General features: G+C 45.9%; 1 protein-coding gene and 1 pseudogene across 1 annotated transcript in view; both read right to left on the bottom strand.

Moving 5' to 3' along the window:
• Nucleotides 1–23,235, bottom strand: part of LOC147617485 (glutathione S-transferase TCHQD-like) — a 31,858-nt gene extending 8,623 nt beyond the window's left edge. The window contains exon 1 of the mRNA XM_086775738.1: nt 22,879–23,235. The gene's annotated coding sequence lies outside the window, so the exon portion shown is untranslated. The remainder of the gene's footprint in view (nt 1–22,878) is intronic.
• LOC147617486 (uncharacterized) lies at nt 5,208–8,848 on the bottom strand (annotated as a pseudogene).
• Nucleotides 23,236–24,077: the final 842 nt, after the last annotated feature.

Genomic DNA, 24,077 nt, shown 5'->3' with positions numbered 1-24,077 from the left:
CTCAGCATCATGCAAACGACGGCTCTCGTATGCAACTGCATGCCCTTCTTGATTTAGGACAGCTCCTATGCAATCACCACAAGCATCACATTCAACCACGAATGACTTGTGCAAGTCAGGAACAATCAATACTGGTCCACATATGATCGCATGCTTGAGCTGCAAGAAAGCATCCTGTTCCTTTGAAGTCCATTTGAAAGCAGTTTTCTTCTTCGTGAGATCATGTAGAGGAGTGGCAATCATAGCAAAATGCCTTATGAAACGCCTGTAGTACGAACATAATCCCAGAAAACTACGTACTTGATGTACGTTTTGCAATTCGGGCCAATTCCGAATAGTCTCTATCTTTGCAGGATCCATTGTAACTCCATCTTTGGATACAATATGTCCCAGATAATGAATCTCTGAAAGGAAAAACTCACTTTTCTTGGCATTGACGAAAAGTTTATGCTTCCGCAACTCTTCGAACACTGTGACCAAATGAGTTCTGTGTTCCTGCTCATTCTTGGAGAAAACCAAGATATCATCAAAGAAGACTCCTGTAAACTTGCGATGGGGTCGGAATATCCTATCCATCATACGATTAAAAGTAGCAGGAGCATTGGTGAGACCAAAAGGCATTACCAAGAATTCATATAATCCGAAGGCTGTCCTGAATGCAGTCTTATGGACATCTTGTGGCACCACGCGTATCTGGTGATAACCACTCTTCAAATCAAGTCTGCTAAAGCAAGCTGAGCCATCAAGCTTATCCAAGATATCATCAATACGTGGAATAGGAAATCTGTTCTTGATGGTAAGCTTGTTCAAAGCTCTATAGTCTACACACATACGGAATGATCCGTCCTTCTTTTGAACAAGAAGCAGAGGAGAGCAGTAAGGTGAGGAACTGGGCTGAACCAAACCTTTCTCTAAAAGCTCGTTTACCTGCTTCATAATTTCTTCTTGTTGTGCAGCACTCACTCGGTATGCGGGTTTGTTAGGTGGAGAACTACCTGGCACAAGATCTATACGGTGATCTTCGGGCCTTCGGGGAGGTAATTCACCTGGCAATGAGTCAGCAAAACAGTCATTGAATGCATTAAGAAAATTCAGCCTATCATTAGACATAGCATCCACATTTTGATGATTTGGCACAAGACTATCACGCACAAAAACCAAGTACGCTGAAAGACTCTTTTTCATTGCTTTATTAATTTGGATGTGTGATACAACTGGGATGGAATCCCCTTCTTTGCCAGCATCAATAAAATGCATGCGGCCTTTATACATAAAAGAAATCATATTGGACTTGTAGTCTTTGCGGGGCTCAAGCCTATGATGCCACGGCTTGCCCAACAATACATCACATCCATTCAGAGGAGCAACTAGGAAATGCTCATTGTCAAGGTAGCCCTGGATATGGATACGCAACTTCCCTATCAAAGGGGTAACCTGCACCTCTTTACCAATAAATGCAGCTTCGGCTTCAATCTGAGGTCCCATGTTTTCAACCTCAATACCCAATGCAGCTGCCATTTGCATAGAGATGAAATTATCAGTTGCACAGTCATCAAACATGAAGAGTGCGGGCTGATCCTTGATTTGCCCCCAAGCCTTGCAAACCATACGCTCTTTTGCATCATGACTTGCAAACCATACGCTCTTTTGCATCATGACCTGTATTACCTTGCACATCAGGAACTGCATTAACATTTGCTTTGGTGTGCTTGTCCTCGTGCTTTGATTTGCGATCTGGGCATTGCCGAAACATGTGGTCTTTGCTACCACAAGAAAAGCATTTTCCATCCTTAGGATATTGCTCTCTTTGCTCCGGGGTTAATCCAAATTTGTTCTTCCTTGGGCCCTGTTCTTTTGATGTGTTATTTTCAGCTTTACCACCCTTGTAGGGCTCCCGGAAGTTCTTTTTAGGTGGCTGTCCACCCTTTTGCTGATTTGGGACAGCCTTGTCCTTCCCCTTGGAACCTCCTTGATCCTGCTTGATCTTGAGTACCAATTGCTCCGTAGCAAGAGCAGAAGCTGTGAGTTGTTGCAACGTATGTTTTGGGTGCAATTCAATACCCGATCTATAAGCAGGTTGCAATCCAGAACGAAACTTCCTCTTTCTTTCATCCTCAGAGATTAGCATGAAGGGAGTCACTTCCAGCAACACTTTCCAAAATTTGTTAACATACTGTTGCACACTTTCATTATCTTTTTGTTCCTGCCTGTCCCACTTTTGAGTGAGAGTTTGCTCCGCGTTGGGTGGCAAGAACTGAGCATAAAATCTATCTTTGAATTCCTTCCAAGTAGAAATGGGATCCTTGGTGATCTTTTCAGTGATCCACCAATGGGCAGCAGTCCCTTTCAAAAACATGCTAGCATGGCGCACCTTTGATTTTTCTGTGAAATCCTCATCGCTAAAAGCAATGTCGAACTGTGCCACAAATGCTAACACCTTAGAAGCATCATGTTCACCATGAAAGACATCAAATTTGACAGATTTATCACCATGAGACAACTCAGAAGGCAAAATTTTTCTGGAAGTAGACCTGTCACTATGAGATACATATCTTGCATGCATGTGACTTTCATGCCCTCCATGAGCACTGGCATACATATATCTGTCAAGCTTAGTGCCTTGGGGAGAGGATGCATGTCGAGAGGTGACAGTCACCTCTTCCTTTTGCATAAAAGATTTCAGCCTCTGGGATGCGGGATCTCCATGCTTCAAACGAGGTGGATTTCTGAATTTCAGCTCTCCGTCATCCCCCTCTTTGATATCACCTTTGCGAAGGAGATAGGCAAGTGCCAACTCCCTTGGTTTCTTGCCCACTTCACGAGCCATTGATTCAAAAGTTACATCAACCATAGCATCAGCCTTCCTGGCTTCAATAGCACTTTGCCGATGGGGATCTTCATGTAAAAACTTTAACTCTTGCTCTTGAGCCTGCAAAAGTTTTCTCATATGTTCCATTTCAGCCCTCGTAGCTTCAGGCTCTTGTTCAAGCATAACTGTCTTTCCTGGAGACAGTTGACCCTTGGATTCACTATCCATAACCCTTTCAAGGGGCTTGTGTCTACCTCGCAGGGCATCAGACCCACGAGAGGCACTAGATGGACCCCTCGAATTTGGCACTTCCAAAGGGTTGCCTTGGCTGTCCATTGTGTTCAAAGTTTGCTAAAAGCGGGATGTCCAATACACAGGTTCGTTTCCCCACTAGGAAGAGGGAAACAACCGTGCTCTGATACCAATGAAACCGATCCCGTCAAGTGGGAAAGACTCCGTTGGACACCCACACGCTTAATAGCACAACTTTAAAACCACAAATATGAAATGGACAACTTAAAACAACTTGAAATTTAAATGAAATGAAATGGAAAGATGTACACCAGCACTGGGGCCGGAACGGGCCGACCCCCCCCTCAATATATGATATATTTATTGGGAGTATTTTAATAAATACAATGCTCCATGGGTTCCAAGAACCAGATAATGTCCATGTACATATGAAAACAGTACCAAACAAATAGGCCCGGATTTCGATGAAGAAAACTCGAAGCAGAACGACCACTAGTGTGGTCCAATCTCTACGGTCCTGTGCTTTCACTGGACTCCGCGGAGAGCGCCTCACTGGTGTTCCGAGACCACGCACAAACAGGCGCTCTCGTACTAACGCCTGGCTCTCCCGATCTCAGCACCTTTGGACCGAGGTTCGCCAATACAGCTTGGACAACCCGGCACCGAACGGGTGTTGGCCGAGCGGGATGAATCCTTTATCAGATTTAAACATATAATACTTTACTCAAATCTGAAAATCACTTACTTGTAGATGGTTGATAGAAAACCAATACTTGTGGTGTTTGTGTAGAATATGAAACCACCCTTGTTGAAGAAAGAGTTGCCTCGTGAAGAATCACCAAGACAAGTACCACCACAAAGGACACAGCCGCCTGCTGTGAGAGAGAAACATCCTCTTGCAAGGGAGGAGAGAGAGAATACACAGCTACCGGCAGAGGTTTAGAGCTTTGGTGTCTGCATGAAGAAGAGTTGTGGAGGGGCAGCCGACTGTAGTAGCACAGAGGCAGGTAGCCTTCAGGTGGTGGCAGCCGGCTGCAGCACAGTAGCCGCCTATGCACAGCAGATTCAGCAGCCGCCTGGGGTAAACATGCGCAGCAGTGCCTTGTGAAGATGGCCCACGTCTGAGAGCAGTAGCAACCGCCTGAAGGAGCAGCAGTACATCAGCCGCTTGGTAGGGTAGTAGGCGCAGCCAGCAAAACAGAGGGTACTGCAGTCGCTTGAGGCGTGTACAGCCACCAGCCACCACGATGGAAGAGATGGCCGCCGGTTGATGAGTCGTAAGAAGGAAGCGATGGATTCTACACTTGAAGAAGGAGTCTTTTTTTTAATAGAAATAAAAGTGAAGTTACAACTCAAGATTTCCACGCATGCATGTGGGGGGCTAGTGTGGGTAGGTGACCATGCCCACCCCCACACTCACTTAAAAGGGGGGCTCCCCACCTTGGCCCCTAAGTGGGTGCCCAAAGGGGGTGCCCACTTTTAAATAAATGTGAACACCTAACCTTATAAAACAAAGGGGTTAGAATAAAATATTAAAAACAACATGTGCGACATACTTACCACCTGTTCACATGCACTAAAGCTCGTCAGAATACAGAGCACTTCACGACTCACTGGCAGGCGTCCCCGCTCAGTAAGTAACACGTCAAGCAGGCAAACACACAAATACATGTCATGCGAAAACAGTTTCAAGCATGCAAATCATGTGTGCATGTGCAAATAGTAACATGGACATATCTCCCGTTCATGGAACAAGTACAAAATATCTGTCGGCACAAAACTGGCACAACATAAAAACATAAAAACCTGGTCTTCCTATGGAGTGACAGTCCCATAGGTAAGACACAGTTCCAGGCACGAGTTTCCCTATGGTGTGACAGTCCCATAGGTAAAACACGGCACGAATATTGGCTCTTCCATGGCGTGACAGTCCCATGGATCGAACACAGTCCAGGTCATACACGGGTGGCACTGGTCTGGCTCCCGTCCATACGACACCATCCTGCTAACACACGGGTGGCACCAGTCTGGCTCCCGTCCATGTCAGCAAAATACAGGCCTCTTCACATGAGACACCGGCCTGGCCTCAAGTGAACGAGACGCAAAAACTGGAGATGGACCAAATGGTCGGCCAATTGGTGACATCTTAAGCCTCATCAAAGCTCCCCTCATCCTCAGCATGATCAATGGGCTCCTCATCCTCATCTGCATACTCCTCCTCCTCCTCCTCCTCATCATCATCATCATCAAACTCATAAGCCTCGGTAGCAACAACTGAGCATGATGTCCCAACATGGCTAGAGGATGGCTGGGCAATCGAAAGAGGCTCCAAAGCCTCATCGTCCTCTGCAATAGCCTCTTGCAAATCTTGCAAGGCAATCAAGCGCTCCTCATCTTTTTCTTTGTTAAGCATATCCAATGTGATCTCCATTCTCTCATAGCCTCTTTCTTTGATCTTGGAGATAAGCCTCAAGTTTGTGTATGAAAACAAGCTTCTCCGTATGAGAAGGAAGAAGCCTGTTTCTTCTCTTAGTATGAATGAGAGAAAATGTGCTCCAATTTCTTTCACATGGGGAGGCACATGTGCCTTGAGAAAGCACCCTAAGTGCAAGAGCTTGTAATTTGGGTGTACAAGCCCCAAATGTCTCCCACCATTTCACACCCTCTTGCATTCTTTTCTCATCTTTTGCAATGGGACGAGCAAATGTACCGCTTTCTCGCTTATACTCGTCTAGCTCATCAATGAGATCTCCTTGCAAGGCCAAATCACCCTTAGTGTATTTTTCCAACAATGTCATCCATTTATCATGCACCTCTGAGTCACTATCTTGCTCTTTTTCTTTCCATACAGTGTGCAAGATATAGCCCATAGCATGCAATGGTGTGTGCATCATTCCCCATCTACCAATGCATAGATCTTTGATCTCTTTTATCTTATTGGCCTCAATGCCTTGCATGTTTTGCACTTGCTCTACCATACGATCTATAAGCTCATACATGAGGCCCATGGTGGTTCCTTCCCTGTCAGCCAAGCAGAGAATCTTCAAAATGGGAGCACATATCTTGACAGTGGTTCTTGCCTCTTGCCAAAAAGATGCAGAGAACACAATGTCTGAAACCTCAATTGCCTGAGGGGTCTTTGATGCCTTCATTTTTACAAATTTATCATCAATCATTAGCTTGCGCACACCCTGCATACATCTCTCATCCAAGAGAGTAACCAGCATAATAAAAAAGTAGGCAAACTGAGTTGCAGAAGGCTTCACCAAGTCCTTCTTGCTGAGTTTTCTAAACAATGCCAACACTGTGGACTTCCTTGTGACAAATGTGATAACCTGAGTTGCTTGGTTTAGCACTTTTGCAACCCAAGAAATTTTGCCAATGTCCTCAAACAAGAGGTCCAAGCAATGGCATGCACATCTAGTGTAGAAAATGGTCAGCCACTCCTGCTCAACCAATTCCCCAGCCCGAACGCAATTCGACGCATTATCCATGCATACCTGCACAACATTTGCTAGGCCAACCTCAATGATAATCTGCTTTAAATGCTGAAAAATAAACTCCCCAGACTTGAACTCCCCAGATGTGTCCACAGATTTCAAAAATACAGTGCCATGAATGGAGCATGCAAGAAAATTTATGATAGGCCTGCACCTAGTGTCTGACCATCCATCAAAAACAATGGTGCATCCATATTTTTTCCATTTCTCGCGCACACCCATGATCCCATGATCAATGCATTTGACCTCATCCACTAACTCAGTGGTGCGCAAGCAATGGTAAGATGGAGGCACATAAGGACTAGCATGTCCAATTGCCTTCACCATCTCCAAAAAGTAAGAACTCCTCACTTTCCAATGGGGAATGTCCTCTGCATAAAAGAATCTGCGCACTGCAATGGTTGCTTGCTTTCTTGCTTGTACATTCCATGCATTTGCCAACTCCCCCTTCCCTTTAGACATCTTTCTCTTCTTACATGATGACCCAACATTTGCACTACCGCTAACTTGTGCACTTCCCTGTGTGCCCATTGATGCGGACCCTACACCCTGAGATACATCTCCACCCATATCATCCACCAAAGCATCCACAAAAGCCTCTTTGCCATGAACACCGCTATGACTGTCTGCATGCAACCTCCTGCAAACATCTTTAACCTCTTCTGATACATTTGCGCAAGGCCCCACACCATGGCCAACCAAGCCCAAAATGTGTGCCCGAATGCGTAGCGGACCTCCATCCCATTGATGAGGACAATACTTGCATTTACAAGTGAACTGCCTTTTCCCAAGGGCCTTTACTTGGATCACATATTGCCACTTTGGACGCTTGGATCGATCCATCTGTAAAAAGGGTGATTTAGACAGAACTTCGTTAGAGGTTGAAGAGGCCGACATTGGGCACAAAATTCACGTTTGAACAAACTTGACTCTTGAACTTTGAAGTATGAACTTTGAAGAGGGCTCAGAGCCTCAAAGGGAAGGCACACAGTGCACAGTGCACACTTGTAACTTGTAAGTTGTAACTTTGCAAGTGTGCACATCCCAATGGCCCAGCAGCACTGCTCGCAGAGTCGCTGCTCACAGCTCAAGTCTCACGAGAGGGGGAAGGGGGAGCGAAGGACCAAGGTAGAAAAAAGGCACAGGTTGCAAGGCTGGCCGCTGTAGTATGTACTATGTAGTATACTGTACATAGTACATACATGATACTACAGTGTATCAGTATGTACTGTGCAGTGTGCACAGTACACTGTACAATGTACTACATAGTACATAGTGATAGAACTTAGAAGGTTCAAGGGGGCGCAAGCGGCAGATACTATCATACTAGAAGTCTAGAAGGGGGCGCAGATAGAAGGCAAAAAATGCATAAACTTGACAGTCGAGAGTCTCATACAGTCTAGAAGGGGGCGCAGATGTAACTTACAGGTAAGTTACTAACTTACTAAGCTGTGCCCACTGCCAAGTGTACCTGGAGGCTAGGTCACGGGTGACGGGTCCTAACTCCTGAAGGCGAGTCGTGACTCGTGAGTCGTGTCTTGAGACTTGGACGTTGGCCCTTGGGTACAAGCGACAGCAACCGGGTACAGGCCTGAGGCGACAGGTCACAATAGTCCACTGTCGGGTACACGCAACAGCAGCCGCGCAGGGGAAGCATCAAATCGTTGTCGGCGCCAGGCAGACTAAAAACCCAAAAGACCCAACATTTAGGGCACCGTACGGAATATCCAAACGGATGTGTACGGACGCGGACGTGGGCAGGAGTATGGAATGTGAAACGCACGCATTGGAAAAAAACTATGGTTCTTGCATTCGTGGTAAGCAGCACAAGGAATCTTTTCCGAAGCAGGCTACTAGGCGGGCTTTGAAACCTTTGAAGTTGGTACACACTGACTTGTGTGGACCTATGCAGACCCCATCCTTGGGAGGTTCTTTGTACTTTATGCTGCTTGTTGATGATTGTAGCAGATTTACATGGGTTTATTTCCTTTCCCATAAGGACCAAGCTTTTGCTCGGTTCAAAGAGTGGCATGTTATGGTGGAGAAGGAGTCTGGATTGCAGATAAAGACTCCTCGAGCTGACAAAGAAGGAGAATTCTCTTCTAATGCGTTTGTGCGGTTTTGTGCGGAACATGGCATCAAGCGGGAACTGGCCGATACAGGTTCATCTTCGGAGAATGGAGTGGTTGAGCGAAAGAATCAGATTGTGGTGGAGATGGCGAGGACGATGCTGGAGCATCGTGATCTTCCTTGTCCACTTTGGGGAGAGGCTGTGGCTATGGCTGTCCATATCCTCAACCGATCTCCGACGACTTCAGTACCAAAGATGTCTCCCATTTTCGTGTGTTCACATTCCAAAGAAGCAGAGGGAGAAGCTTGACTCGAACTAGAAGCTTGTATTTGTGGGATATAACTCTCTTTCCAAAGGCTACAGGTTGTATGACCCGGAGCAGAACAAGGTTGTTGTCAATAGAGATTTTGTCTTTGATGAGCATATTCCAGCTTCCACTATTGATGAGCCGCCACTTCTTGGAGAACCAGATGAGTCTGACGATGATTCCCAGTCTATTGTTCCAGCTAGACAACCTTAGTCAGTTGTAGAGGTTGAGCCCGTAGCTGGAGATAAGCCCCCGCAGCAGCAGCAGGAGGCTCCACGTTCTGTTCGAGTACCAAAGTGGTTGTTAGACAACCTTTGGGAGTCAGGTGTTACGGAGCTTCCCTCCGAGTGGACCACAGAGGACGGACCTCGAAGATCGCACAGAGTTCGTGACAAAAGTCATTCAGCGGACAACATCTTCACCTTCTGGGAGGCGACGGCCCGAGCTAGGTTTCTCGGCGAGGACTTGGTCGTTATGCTTCTCGATTTTGAGAAGGCATACGATAGAGTCGATTGGGGTTTTCTGGAGGGCACTATGCTTTGCCTGGGTTTTGAGCCAGACTGGATTCGAGGAGTGGCGGCTCTATATTCCACAGCTCGTAGCCAGGTGTTGATGGTAGGAGGATGGGGGCCGAGTTTTGAGCTGACCAGATCAGTCCGTCAGGGATGCCCTCTCGCTCCGTTCCTTTTTCTTTTCTTTGCAGAGGCTATGAGCATGTATATGACAGTAGAGGAGGTTGGCTTGAGAGGACTCCAGCTTCCAGTTCGGGGTGAGGACTTGCTTGATTCTGAGTTTGCTGATGACACGGGATTGTTTTTGCATGGCAAGGAGGCCAATCTACAGAGGGCAGAGCAATCTCTACAGGTTTTTGGGGTGACTTCGGGAGCATTGATCAATTGGCGCAAGACAGTGGCTTTTTGGATTAGTAGCGCTCCCGCTCCGGCATGGAGCCCAGACCCGGGTTTTAGATGGATTCCTCCTGGCACAGCAGTGTGGTATCTAGGATGCCAGATTGGACTTGATTTGTCACCTGAGCAGCAGATCACCCCGCTTCTTCTGAGCATTCGGAAGAAGCTTCTATATTGGAGTACAGCTCGGCTTTCCTTGGCTGGGAGGGTGGTGGTGACAAATCAGGTGCTTTTAGCGACTATGTGGTATATCACGTCTTGCTGAATTTTCTCGAGCTCTTGCATCAGCCAGGTACAGAGGCTGATCAGGAACTTTCTTTGGTCAGGGCGGGATGGTCACCCGGCCCGAGCAAAGGTTGCTTGGGCAGTTATTACTCTTCCGCTGGCCCAGGGGGGCTTGGGCATTATAGATCCAGCTGATCAGAGTAGAGCCTTGTTGGGGAAGCTTATTGTTCGGGGGCTGCTTCCAGGCGCGCTGAGCCTTGGAAGGAGTTTCTTTTTCAGCGGGCTGTAGGCTAGAGCTCCCCCAGCAGGGGGCACTTGGGCACCAAAGATACGGTGGATCTTCATAGAGATGAGGAGGACAGGCCTCAGTAGAGGATGGGAGGACAGATTTGCCTTGAGCATCCTGTGCGAGCTTGGGAGTTGCTGAGACCGGGGCTTTCTCAGAGACTTCCCACTTGTGATGAGGAGCGGGCCAGACAGCCGCTCATCTGGAGCCCCGCAGTACGCATAGAGCAGGGTCATATGCTGGGTTCTCGGCCTCGTCTAGCCTGGGGACCATTGGCGGCAAGCCCAACACGCAGTTTTGGAGATTGGCAGGCCTTTTGCAGTCTCCCGGAGGAGATCCAGGCGGAGAGGCTGAGTCACTTCAGAGTGGGGCTGATTATGAGGGGCTGATTATGAGGGATGACATTCAGGAGGCACTCACTGAGGAGTGGTTCACGCCTTTCGAGCCAGTGGCCCCACGGTGGATGGGAGCCTTTACACAGTTGGAGATCCTGATTGCTGTCAGAGCTTGCACTGAGGATGGTAGATACCTCTACTATGAGATACAGGATGAGGGCAGACTTCAGAGAGTGGAGGCGGAGTCGCCTTTGGTTGCAGAGTGCATCTTTCACAGGATACGGGTAGTGGCCGCCGCTTCTCGAAAGTGGCATATTGATCCAGACCCTGCAGATGTGGACTCTGATTGGCGCATATGGGCATATGCTGCGTGCCCCTTGGCCCACTCCAGTGGGACCTTGGCAAGTACGAGTGGCATGATCCTTATGCGTCCCCCGAGGCCATAGAGATCACCTTTTTCCAGTACACTGTTCGGTTGGGAAGGCATATTTTGACTGTGAGGAGGATGGTCTCTCCAGTTGCATCAGAGCATTGGCGGCTACAAGGACTCTCACAGGAGTTCCTGGAGGATTTTTGGACCAAGCTCTGGGCTAGCAAACAGGCACGCAGGATCTTGGCTTTCCAGTGGTTGGTTGCCCACAGGGGCTCTGCAGTTGGCACCTGGCTTGTCTACAGTGGCCTTCCGCCGGCCTGCGTCCGATGCGGCCACCCATTGGAGACACAGCGACATTGCCTATGGGACTATCCACAGGCGTAGCAGATTTGGCTGAGGATTCTGCGCATTTTGGTCCCCCTCTCTCCAGAGGGAATGTATACGTGGGGAGCCGCTGCTTGGTCGACTTCGTCAGGGCTAGCTATGGGATACAAGACGGAGCAGGCCAGCCAGGCCATCAGATTCATTGGGGGCCAGGCTTGCCTTGTTCCTTCACCGGATTTCTCAACAGCCAGCTGGACACAGGAGAGGGATTTATGATGGGAGCTCCTCAGCAGCCTCACCATATGGTTCACCTGGAGAGCCTGTTGTTTCAGGGCTTTTAAGGGGAGACTGGAGCCACCAGCAGAGACTGTTCGGGCTATCTGGCAGGAGCTGATTCACACCCTGCGAGGACAGTATGACCACATCCGGGGCGACTCGGATCGAGCGATCTTGCGACGCCAGGCTTTCCACACCACTTGGCGCAGCGGCCCTTTCTATACTCTACACGCGGGTACCCCCCGCTGGCACTACACACCACCTGTTTGGATTTTCCCCCCTCCTATTGTATGATATAGCCTCTTAGTTTTTTTGTACTTTTTTGCACCTAGGGAGAGTCTCCCTAGCTGCCTTGATTGATCTCTGGTCTGCCTTCTTATGAGCAGGAGAGGGTTTGTAGTCCATCGGGCTTTTTTTATAACTAATGAAAGGATCTTTTCATGGAAAAAAAAAAAAAGTCATTCAGCGGAGCTCTTACAGGTAAACTGTGCTTTGATGTCTTATATCATTCGGGACAAAGAGCCCACTTGTGTGAAGGAAGCTCTTTATCAAGAGACTTGGAGGAAAGCCATGCAAGTGGAACTAGATGCCATAGAGAAGAATAAAACCTGGGAGTTGGTTCCGAGGCCGTCAAAGCAGTCAGTTATTGGTGTCAAATGGTTCTTTAAGACCAAGTATACGTCTGATGGGTCGGTGGACAAGCACAAAGCCAGACTTGTGGCTAAGGGTTAGGCTCAGCGGCCTGGCATCGACTATGAGGATACCTTTGCACCGATAGTGAGGATGACCACGATTCAAATTGTTCTTGCCCTTGCCTCTTCTCAATGGTGGCCCGTATATCAGATGGATGTCAAATCTGCATTCGTTAATGGTGACTTGCAGGAGGAGGTGTATGTTGAGCAGCCTCCAGGCTTTGAGGTTCCGGGATCAAAGGGGATGGTTTACAGATTGCAGAAGACCTTGTATGGTCTTAAGCAGGCTCCGAGGGCTTGGAATCAGAAGATTGATTCCTTCTTTCTATAGACAGGATTTTAGAGATCAGTTGTTGCAGATCCTAACTTGTATCTCTTTCGGGAACGTGGTTTGGTCACGTTGATTATCCTTTATGTGGATGATCTTATTCTCACAGGCGTCATGTGGAGCACATAGCAGTGACAAAGACTGCCTTGTCAAAGGAGTTTGAGATGACTGACTTAGGCTTACTCCGTTTCTTCTTGGGATTGGAGATTTGGCAGACCCAGAGGGGATTCTTTGTTTCTCAGCAGCGGTATATTCATGAGTTGCATGAGGCCTTTGGGATGGAGAACTGCAAGCCTATTACTTCACTGATGGACCCGAACACCAAGCTTACAATTAATGATCCTTGTGAGCACGTTGATGCCTCTGTGTATTGGAAGCTCGTTGGTTCATTGATTTGGTTGCTGAACACCAGATTGGACTTGAGCTTTCCCATGGGGTTGTTGAGCTCATTCATGCAGACTCCTTTGAAGACTCATTGGGACGCAGGATTGCAGATGATGTGATATTTGCAGGGTACGAAGGATCTTGGACTCTTCTATCTATGACACTAGAGAGGGAATGACAGATGGAGTCACACTCCAAGGTTGGAGTGACTCAGATTGGGGAGGAGATCCAGACACGAGGAGATCTACATCAGGCTACGGATTTACCCTTGGCTCAGGAGCTATTTCATGGAGCAACAAGAGGCAGCCAACTATTGCCTTGTCGTCTACAGAGGCAAAGTATCGGGCTGCTTGTGGTGCTGCTTGCGAGGTTGTGTGGCTATGGAGGTTGCTTGGCGAGATTGGGTTTCCACAGTAGGAATCCACGGTCATCCAGTGCGATAACCAGAGCTGTATAGCTATTGCTCGGAACCTAGTCTTCCATGCCCGGACCAAGCACGAAGAGATACAATATCACTTTGTTCATGAGAAGATTTTGGCTGGTGACATCTTGCTTGTTTATTGTTCGACGGAGGACAATGCGGCAGACCTCTTCACAAAGTCTCTACCTCAGGCTATGCTCCGGCAACACTCCAGGTTTGGTTCCCAGCTAAGAGGGGGTGTTAGCAGTCATCTCCTGTCTGTACCATAGTACTCACCGAGGGCCTCTGTTGTGGGTGTGCCCGCCCAGGAGTTCTCTCCATTTTTCCCCAGTTTTCTGTGTTTTTTTCCCTGTTTTTTATGGTCGTGGAGCAGTAGTGTGCTGGCCGACTCCTACTCTTCTGGCCGAATGGTTTATGCAGGCCGACTGGATATTTTTTTCTGGTCGTGGACATGCAAAACTGTTGTCGGCTGCCTTTAGGCTGGCCGACCACCACTAGTGGGTGGGATAAATACCACCCATGGTCCCACACTCATTTTTGTACCGGATCCTGTGTATAGAGCAGAGTTTATACAGCTTCTCTCTCTCTCTCTCTCTCTCTCTCTCTCTCTCTCTCTTCTGCATTTTGTTATCTACAGCAGTTGTCTCATATTTCCGTTGTGCATTCCGACAGAACCAACCTTAAGGACAAGGTTTGAATCCCTTCCCTCAAAGAACCAGTGGACCAAGTATAGACTATAGACCATGTCTCTCCTGAAACTGCCACAAAATAGGGAAAGCTCTTCATGGAATTATTTGCATCAATCCACTCCCGCTCTCCCAGATCCCAATAACAATAATGGATCGAGAAACCACTATAAAACTATAAGAATCACATATAACACACTCATGAGTGGGCTCAATAAACCAGTGTCTCCCAAAGCTACCCTCTATCAGCTGAGTGCACTAAACTCCATCATGACTGAAAGAAGTAGAAAATAGTGATCCCATCTTGGCTCCAAAGAGTACCAATCACCTAAAGGCACCCCAGTCCTAAAAAATGCCCACCCAATGAGGTGATCCAATCAAGAGGAATGGCTATATCAATATGCTCAATACATTTGTGTCTCCATCTCTCAAAAACTTAAGGCAATAGGTCTCTCTCTCTCTCTCTCTCTCTCTCTCTCTCTCTCTCTCTCATGATGAGATATGGCATGGACATTATTGTATCACTTTGGTCTCATAGGCCCATTGGGTCTTTAGTAGATGCTTAATACTCTCTCTCTCTCTCTCTCTCTCTCTCTCTCTCTCTCTCTCTCTCTCTTCCAGCCCCTTCACATCCAGATTGAGATTTACGTATAGAGGGGATCGATCATGTGGAGATTGTCTCATCCTATGTCTACCTTGGTGTCACTTTCAATGGCCCACACTGGGAGAGCAAACAGAATCTGCCTCTATAGCATCTAAATTACTGAAAACATCCAGCACAGGACATCCAGCAGCTCTGCAACTATCCTCTGAACCTCTGTTGATACAGTCGGACACCTGAACCCTGTCAACCTGAATCATCTAACCCACCAAAATGTCCTCCTAGGTCAGATCTTTTTTTTTTTTTTTTTTTTCCAGGAGAGAGATCCTACTAATAGTTAACATTACAACTCGCTCAACGTCCCAGCCACGCTGGTGTCGTGAGCTACAAGATCATCTACGCGGCCCTCTGAAGAGGGCGACGAGCACACTTGACCACAGAGAGCGGAGGGGCTACACTGGAGTCCTCCTGGGAAAGGCGGCCAGAACACGATCGACGCTGAAAGGGAAGCTTATGGAGAGCGCGGATGAGAGGTGCCGCCGAGGGGTCCAAGCAGGGTTTGAACCCAAGACCTTTCGGTCCTAGGCAAGACTATCACCTCTTTGGCCTCCTAGGTCAGATCTAACTCTCAGCAACCCTGATCTCCAATCCTAACACCTCAGCCAAACTCCTCCTCTGATCATCTGTTGACCTAAAGTGACCCCGGCTGACTCTTACCTGATCTCCTGCTGACTGTTATCTGATTCCTAGCCCTTGCTAGCTTGCACTTAGCCAGATTGAGTTGGGCTCCATCTTCATCAAGCCTTTTAAACACCATATCTAGCCTCTCCACATGGATCCATCTATCACTATAAACACAAAAAATATCCATAAAAATTCTAACAAAGAAGCCAAGATATGGGCCAAAAACCCTATCCACCCAGCTTTGAAAACTGGCATATGCATTAACAAGCCCAAAAGGCATAACCATGTAACAAAACACCCCCTAAACCCATCACAAACTGAATATCTATCATGCCCTCCAACCTGGTCTAGTATCTCATCCTGAAATGGGAGAGGATAGTGTAACATGCAGCGGAAGTATTCGTAATTAAGGATCCTATCACACAAGTCTCACACCGCCTTCTTTATCCTGAGTTTCGTGAGTTTAGCAATCCACTTTTATCACTTCAAACTTTAAGAGATTTAGAGAGAGAGAGAGAGAGAGAGAGAGAGAGAGAGAGAGAGAACAGTACACTAGATTGGGTCTCGAATTACCCATTGAAGGGCCCCCTCCTATTGCTAGGAGTATTTGCTTTATTACTTTGAAGAGAATGACTTTGGACTGACTTTGGACTATAGATAAGCCAAACGCAAGATCTCTAAAAGACCAAGAGTCGGGCTGAACTATACACGGCTGTAGAAGCACCAATGATGACCGATCTCAAGCCTATGCACTCTTCCCAATGGAATGTAGGAAGGCTGTAAATCTGAGGCTGAGATATGGGCTGTTTGGGACTGTTTCTAGGCTGTGTATGAATGCTGTAAATGAATGACTGCATGCGTTTTAGCTTCACCGGATGGCTGTAGCAAAACGATGAAGAGATGAATGCTGAAAACTCTGTATGTAGAAAATGCAGGATTCCCTGATGGCTGAATGCTGTGTGCTGCTGCTTTTTACTGATGGAGGGCTGAAAGCTCAAGCGTTGATGCTCCTATGGCTGTAGGATGAAAACTGCTCCAAAACGCTGAAGAGACAAATGTGAACTTTGGGCTGTAGACTGAAACGCTGATGTGCCTATTGCTGAATGCTGAGTTAGATGAAATATGAATGCTATTGAAGGCTATCTATATATACAAGTGCTGGTCGACTGGCAACTAATGCTGGCCAGCTGTAGCATAAAGTGCTACACGACTTGCTATATGGATAAATAAAGTAATGATAGTATCAAATGCTGGAAAAATGCTAAATAAATACTATAAAATATGGAAAATTTACCAGATAATGTTTTGAGGCTTCTGCAATGGTGTAGATGGCTTAAATGCATATGGGATGAATGCTATGCAAAAATGCACACATGTCCTGATGCAAACTCTAAGGCTCCTTCCTCGTCTAGCCAAACAGCTTCGTGGATACCTCGATCTCGGAACTTCGTGTAGAATTGACGGAGTCTTCAACCGGAAACCATGCTTCCAACAATGAAGAAGGATCTGCTCAGGCTCAATGACTTTTGCTTCGTCTACCATGTCTGGCTGTTATTCATCTGAAACATCAAACACTTTTGGTCCAACATATGGTTTTAGCCAAGAAACATGGAAAACATCATGCATTGTCCAACTGTTAGGCAACTTTAACTTCATGGAGACATCACTTATCTTTTTCACTATAGGAAAAGGTCCAAAACTGCGAAAAGAAAGCTTGGGACAGCTTTGTTTCATGATGCGCAAATAGACACGATCCCCTTCCTTGAAGTGGATATCTCGTCTAGACTTATTTGCCTATCTATGAACTGAATAATGGCCAGGCTCAGAATTGAGGGCCAAACTGAGTTGAGTACCAAACTCCGCGGAATTGACATACTGATCTTCTATGCTATCCAAGTCTTTTCCAGAGATGTTGATAATGGTAGACTCCTGAATGGTCTGGATGCGGGTTTTCTACTAAGAGCATCGGCCACTGGGTAATGCTTACCAGGGATGTACTTGTTTAGTCGTCGGGAGCCACTTAAGTGCTTGGTGGTCTGGGTTAACTGTGAAAACTCGTCCATAAGAAACAGGTTTCAAATGTTTGAGTACTGACTATTGTTCTAGCTTGCCTTTGACTATTGTTCTAGCTTGCCTTTGAAAGTCTTGGAAAGACGATAGGGAAAATTGCTAGAAGGTGCTGCCCTAGGGACCAAATCAATATGATGATCCTCAAGACGAGAGGGTGGGAAACTGGGTGGGAGAACATCCTTAAGCAAAATGTATGAATGAGAAAGGAGATCTGTTAATTGAGGGACTGAAGAAGAAGATGAGACAGCTGTTATCGATGAGATAGAAGCTATCTGAGCATAAATCAATGCTCCTTCCGCTTCCTTGTGAATAGCTCGTCGGGCCTGGAGATGAGAAATCATAGGAATGCCAAGAATGTTCCTATCCCCACGAATCATGACAAGCTCAAGAAAACCTTTAGTGATAATAAAGGTGTCCTGTCCCCAATTGGGAATAGGTTCATACTGACGAAACCACTGGATTCCTAAGATCATGTCACACCCCAAAAGAGGAGAGACAATGAAATCACTCTATCTTGAGGATCTGTGATCCTAGCTAAAGGAAAATGAGCATTAAATTGATGAATAAATTGATTAACTGCTAAATGATCACACTTACCATCATACTTACTAAAGTTCGGTTGAGTTTGGATGACGGTAATCAATGTCGCGGGATGTTGGCTGGTGGTACCTATGGGTGGGAAAAATGAAGAGAGGTGCTGATACCTTAGATATATGGCCTCCTTTTTCCTTTGGTGTTCGAGTAACATGCGCGCTCTCGATTGAGCTCTCGTTGGTGCTCCCGAGCGGCGAGTTCAGCCTGATGCCGATCTTCGTCGATCCTGCGTTGGGCTTCCTCATAGTCCCGTTTGTCTGCTTTCTCTTCCCGTCATCAGGCTTCATCTTCTCGTCTTTGCCATTCCATCTAAAAGAAGAGAGTGACGAAGTCGGGGGTAACTGGAGGAGTGGGTTTTGTTGTTGTTGCCTCCAAGAGTTGGATACGCTGCATAAGAAGCTGGTTCTGAGCTTGGAGTCGAGCTATGGTATTTATAGTAGGTGGAAGAGCAAAGTCTCCTTCGGAGGAGATGTCTTCGTGCTCATGTGTACTCTCCTATGTAGACATGTTGCTGAAGTCGGTGGTCGTGCCGGAGCGAAGTCTGACCATCCAAGGATGCCCTCATGCTAGGATGTAGGGTGTGTGGACAAGCTGGCTCTGATACCAATGTAACATGCAGCGGAAGTATTCATAATTAAGGATCTTGTTACACAAGTCTCACACCGCCTTCTTTATGGACCACACTTGAAGTTCCCCTCATCTGATTGTAATCTTTGGCAAATAGCTTGGGATACCTGTCAAATAAAGCCCCATGCTGCTCTTTTTCCCCACTAGTCAGATTACTAGCAAGCATCTCCATCAGCTTAGCTTTTGGTACATTGAGCTCTACATCTTGAACATGATCATGTTCAGCCACATGACCAGCCATACCATCCCCTTCAACCTCACCTATATAGACCCCACACATGTCCACCTCCAACTCCAACAAGCTCTAATCCAAATCCATGTCATCATCAGCTTCATCTGAGGATCCTGTAGAATAAGCATCATAGCTATCAAAAGAGGTTGAATCAGTCCTTGTGTCTAATTCCTCTCCAATCACTAAAATCTTGCCCATCCTCAAATCATACCTTAACCTCTTCTCTTTAGGCTTGTCAACAAACAAGTCAATATGAAACCGGCCTTCGGAAACTTGACGGGCGGTGAACACACTTAATCACACTTAAACGATATCCTTCAGCCCACAAAATTGTCTAACTCTGGTAGACCTCTCACTGTCAGACTCGACCCTAATTGACTCCCTCTCAACTCAAAAAGACTAATTTTACCCTTCTACACCTTCATCTAACTGATCTTGATACTCAACTACATTCATCCACTCACAATATGCTCAAACCCAAACACTCTGTCGTCTTCAAATTTGCAAAAACAAACCAGTCTCAACAACCCTGAGACCCTGGGCTCAAACAAGAGAAAGAGACATGAAAACTGAGAGAACCTCCATAGCAATCCTCCTTGATGAAATCTACAGCCACCTCTGCAGATCTTCTTCTTCAAACACAAATCAACAGTTGAGCAAAGTCCTGGGTAGCACCAAGTTCCAACACAGATGCAAATAGAGATCCTAGGGCTTGTGTCAACAACCTTCACCGGATCCTCTGTCTCACATGCAGTCCCTCTGCACTGGTCTAACCCTCACCTACTCACACTGCTTCCTTCTCTTCTCTCTGCACGCTCTCTCGTCCTTCTCTCCAATGGATTTTCCCAAAGCCTCCCTCCTGTCCTGCGACCTTCAGCCAAAAGCCCCATTCATAGAAAACAAACACACTACTTCTCCTACCTTCCTAACAAGAAACTGCCACACGTTGCCTTCGAACTCCCCCATGCAATGTTCTATACTAGCAATGTACATCATATCTTCCTACAACCTGCCTTTTCTTCCTCTAAGCTTGTCTATGTCATGATTTCATTGGGCTCAAAAAACCTCTCACAACGCTTCACCATGGTTCCTGTAGCACATGCCAGAGTGACACGGGGATATGCAGCCTTGAGCTTACTTGAGCACGGCAGTGCTTCCAGGCACATTTCCCAGTGCCCAGGACGAAAAGTTGGCTTTTTGACACCCTCGTCACACCAGCCTTGATGTAGGGAGCAGCTTTCTAGGGGCCGGATTTATCTGATGAGGATTGGTAGTGAATTGAGAGGCCCAGGTCATCCGTATGATCAGCAGCAAACCATCGTCCCACATGAGATTATCCAGTTAGATTTTGCAACAGCCCCGATGGTAGTGGATGCGCTCTTCCACACAGTCACATACCTCCATCGCATCACTGAGATGGATCCCCACAGGTACCCGAGGCTTGCCCTGGAATCCTAGCACTCGAGGGCCACCCTGGAAGAGTTTCCACTTGGTTCTCAAGATATGGGCTCCACATGGACCACCTCCCACCCCTTCAACACAGTTTGGACTCTCATGAGGACACCAACCGGGTTATCTCATTGGATCTTTACACCCACTGCACATGGATCACACCTTCGGAGCTCCCACCGAAGATGCACTTCTATAGAGATCACTTCCTCAGGCTCACTGAGGATGGATTCATCTAGCAGCCGGGCTACCTGAGTGTTTTCTATCTCTGAAAACCCTAGCTCATAGGCACGAGTGTTCTACACTTGTCCAAGCACCTCCTGATTGCCTACAAAAGTGGATTCCCACATATACTACCAAGCACGGTCAACAAAATCAAGTATGCTTGGCCCTTTGTTCCTGTTCCTCGATAATCACCCATTTACAAAGCTTGTACATGTCTGATGTCCTCCGCCCACATCTGATAATAAGGAAATGATGACAACAGTGACATCCACTCATCGGTTTTTAGGAGTACAATGACCTCCTCCCCCTCCTTATTGGTGAGTTTTGGTTGTGGGAGAACCACCCTCAGGCCCACTTGTAGTGCGATCAAGTCAAAAGCCACTTGTGTGATCCCTTGGCCACACCTGAGCACTAGAGCGCCCGAGCTACCCCTTCTTCATATACTCAGCTCACCTAAGGCAAGCAATTTCATTGTCAAGAGAAGTGATCCACCTCTACCATCCTTTGCACGACAGGACATCCCACTGCATGTTGGCTCCTGTTCTCTATGAGTTTGGAAGCGATTGTGGAGCATCTCCCTTTTCTTATGACTCATCACATACATGGGTCTTGTGATCGGAACCTACCATGCAGTTGCAAGCGGCCCTACATCATATATTGTCAACACAGAGACCCATGGGGGACTCCCTGAAGATTAGCAGGTGTGATGGCAGATCTTCATGATGGGCAGCCACAAATCCCACTTCATTTCAGCCATGTTTTCTTTTGGGTTGGTGGTTGGGGGCACACTGTTGCGTTGTTAATGGAGATGAGTACGGCAATACACTGTGAGAAGGATGACCTGGGGTTTGATGCATCATCGAGTCACTGCCATTATAGTAGCTCATGCTTTAGTGGGATGATGGAACCTTTTGACCTCCAATGACCAAAGATGGGACCTCATCAACAGCATCTTTAACAGAGGTGCTTGCAGTGTAGCGAGGCTCTCCCATTCTCTCCGTCTTTTGGAAGCAACTGTGGAGCATCTTCCTTGTCTTATTTTCCATGGCTCATGGCCCACACAGGTCTTGTGATTGGTACTTCCTCGCAAGTATAGGCTTCCCTTCCGCATACGTTGTCGATGCAGAGATCCACATGACACACAACATGCCTTTGGGATTGTCCGAAGGCTTGGCAGGTGTGGTAGCAAATCCTCCGCCTCTGGCCTTTCGCCTTCAGATACTTAATATGGTGGTTTAATTATGAAGTTTTGTCTACTTAAAGCGCACATATTTTTATGCATGAACCTGCATAGCATGTGTCTATGCTATGCATGATGGAGTGGATGATTTGAAGATTTATGAGAAGACCCTCATGGAGTTAAAATTGCACTTGGTTTTCGTTAATATAAGAAATAACTTAGAGTTTCCATTGGTATGATATGATATAATAACCAAGGGGGTTACACCTAGTACACCACCACCACCTATGTGCGTTGTGCAAATGACACCCTTAATTACAGAATAGAAACCTCGAAAGCACCCGTTTTAAACATTAAAACCCTCGTAATACAATCTGTGTCCAAGCTCAAAAGAACCCATACTCTGCACCGATGTGTTACACACACAAAGAAGAGTGAAAACCCCTGTGTTTCCCCTAAATGCTCAGGCAAAGAGGTTCCATCTCTTTGATTAAGAGAGAAACTATGACTCATTGTACAAATTCGAGCTCCATAATGTAAATAATCCAGCCTAACTGGGCCAAGATGTCTTTAAAAATGCTTTCATATTTTCTGGGACTCATAAAATGATTTGATGGGGTCTATCATCAGACCACGAGGTTAAATTCCTTCTGTAATTAAAGGAGAGATGATCAAATGATTCAACAAATTAAAGATGATTACAGGGATTGACCCCTCTTAAGAAGGTATATTCAATCAGGCCTTTAAAAATAAATAAATAGCTTGCATCATTTACAGACTGATTATTGTCAAAATTTTCATTAATGACCGCAGATTACACCTTTAACTGATCAATCACAGATTGAGGAGACACCATGTCCAACTCCACAGCAGTTTCGTTTTCATGATCAGAGATTAAGGGAATTAAAGCTTTAATTACAACAATTAAGCTTCAGATACATATAGGACCTTGAATTATTACAAATTAACGCAGAAATTATAGCCTTTCAGGATCACAGATCAGAGATTAAGCTTCTAAAGAAAAGCACAGATGACTAACCTTTGTTTGATGATCAGGCTTTCCAAAGGCAGCGAAATTGGGTGCAGAATTTGGGGGCAAATAAAATAATTGGGCGGATCTTTCAGGATAGGGGAAAATCCTGCAAAGGGCTGAGCGGCGTGTGGGGGCAAGAATACACAGGAAGAACCCAGGTCCCACACGGACAACAACAACAACAACAAAAAAAAAAAAAAAAAGAGGGAGGAGACAGTTTGATTCTTTACAAATTAAAAAAATAATTCTGTTGAAAAATACGCTCCTTTGATTGAGCAGTGGAGAGAGAGAGAGAGAGAGAGAGAGAGAGAGAGAGAGAGAGAGATTAACGTTTTTTCTAAATAATGTGAATTAAAACCGGAAAAAAAAACGACCTCTGATCAAAATAAATAATTAATCATGAGCTGCCAATTTTATTTTCCTAGGGCTTTTCTTTTTCTTTTCCTTTTTTTAAATCTAATTATATTACACACTATATAATTATATTACACACTATATATATTTTACTGTTTATTACTGTCAAGCTTTCCGAGGGCTTCTTTAAAAGGTGGGGCGATTTTAATTAACTACTGCCCTTGGGATTTCCAATTTAAGGACCATAATAATTAAACCATAACCTTGTCCATAATTTAATGTGAAATTACCTTTGAAAATTAAGTTTGAAAAAACTACAAAATTTCGACCAGTTGTAGAAGGATAATAATTTATCGGTTTTCTTCAATTTAAAATTAAGCTTTTAGAGTTTTTTTTGTTTTTTTGTAAATCATTATTAGAAACTAATTAAAGAAACTTGAGATAATAACGAATGCTAGTTTTAAAATTAAGCTTTTACAGTTTTTATTTATTTATAATCATTATTAGAAACTAATTAAAGAAACTTGAGATAATAACAAATGCTAGTGCAACTATATGCACATTTTCCAATGACTCCAAAGCCCAATGTGTTATTATTATTCATCCCAAGACCCTATAATGTCCATTACCTTTTTATAGACCTTCACAAACAGTTCCCAATGTGGCATTGAGGTTGTTATATGCACCTTCCTTCACAAACAATCCCCACTTCCCAATGTAGATTAAGGCTCCTTCCATGTTTCCATCTTTGGTGAGAACCTTTATAAACAAATTCCAATGTATATATATGTAAACTTGTAGGTAATTAGGTTGGAAAAAGACTCCTCTTTCCACTGCTTTCGCCCATTACA

The sequence above is a fragment of the Cibotium barometz genome, chromosome 36, assembly GCF_041138505.1.
Source record: "Cibotium barometz isolate CiBa-2024 chromosome 36, ASM4113850v1, whole genome shotgun sequence".
NCBI classification, from domain to species: Eukaryota; Viridiplantae; Streptophyta; class Polypodiopsida; order Cyatheales; family Cibotiaceae; genus Cibotium; species Cibotium barometz.
The sequence above is the reverse complement of the archived record's forward strand: the minus strand, read 5'-3'. Positions and strand labels throughout refer to the sequence as shown.